This window comes from Tiliqua scincoides, chromosome 1 (assembly GCF_035046505.1).
Source record: "Tiliqua scincoides isolate rTilSci1 chromosome 1, rTilSci1.hap2, whole genome shotgun sequence".
In the NCBI taxonomy this organism is placed as follows: domain Eukaryota; kingdom Metazoa; phylum Chordata; class Lepidosauria; order Squamata; family Scincidae; genus Tiliqua; species Tiliqua scincoides.
In genome coordinates this window covers 232,410,379-232,411,127 of record NC_089821.1, presented here as the reverse complement: position 1 = coordinate 232,411,127, position 749 = coordinate 232,410,379, and the positions used below count along the sequence as shown (strand labels likewise).

The window sequence follows — 749 nt, the reverse complement described above, 5'->3', positions numbered from 1 at the left end:
CTGTTCCTCCACATTCCAAAACTGAGTGCATGCTGTTGCCATGCCACTGTTTGGCCCTCCTCTCCTTCAAATTGGCCTGGAAGGAAAGAAGGGGCAGAACAACTCAGTAGCACTGCTTGGTGGGGTTTCCAGCCGTGACTGAAGCTATTTCTGAGATTTTTTTTTTCCAATATGATGTGATACCATTTAATCAGAGAGGCCTTGTTAAAACCTCCAGGATTGCTTTTAGTATTTTCCTGAAGATTGATGCTGATTCTTGGACACTCAAGACCAATCTTGGAGTTACCCTGCACATGCCCAATCTCATCTGATCTTGGAAGCTAAGCAGGGTCAGGCCTGGTTAGTACTTGGATGGGAGACCGCCTGGGAATACTGGGTGCTGTAGGCTTATACCATAGTCTTTCGAGACTGAAGGTTGCCAACCAGTAGCGTTGTAGGCAACATTAGCGCTTTGTTACCACTAGGTGGGAAGAGGAAAATGAGGAGCAACAAGCACCATTGCAGTGTGGCCACTCGTGTGCCTATCTCTCTTGCACACAGGCTCTTAAAGCTCAGTCCTATGTTGTGAAATTCAGTGCTTTTCCATATGTTTTCCCCTTAGGAAAATGTAAGCTGTTTGCCACCTTGGCTCTTCTTCATAAAAGCTTGTGAGTGGTGACAATGAAAAAAAATGCCATGAAATAACAATGGATGGAGATATGAAAGACATACACTGTCCTTCATCTCCTCTAATGGTCCATTACAGTACC

General features: G+C 45.0%; 1 pseudogene; it reads left to right on the top strand.

The window, feature by feature from the left end:
- The first annotated feature begins 274 nt into the window (after window positions 1–274).
- On the top strand, window positions 275–388 carry LOC136637395 (5S ribosomal RNA; annotated as a pseudogene).
- Window positions 389–749: the final 361 nt, after the last annotated feature.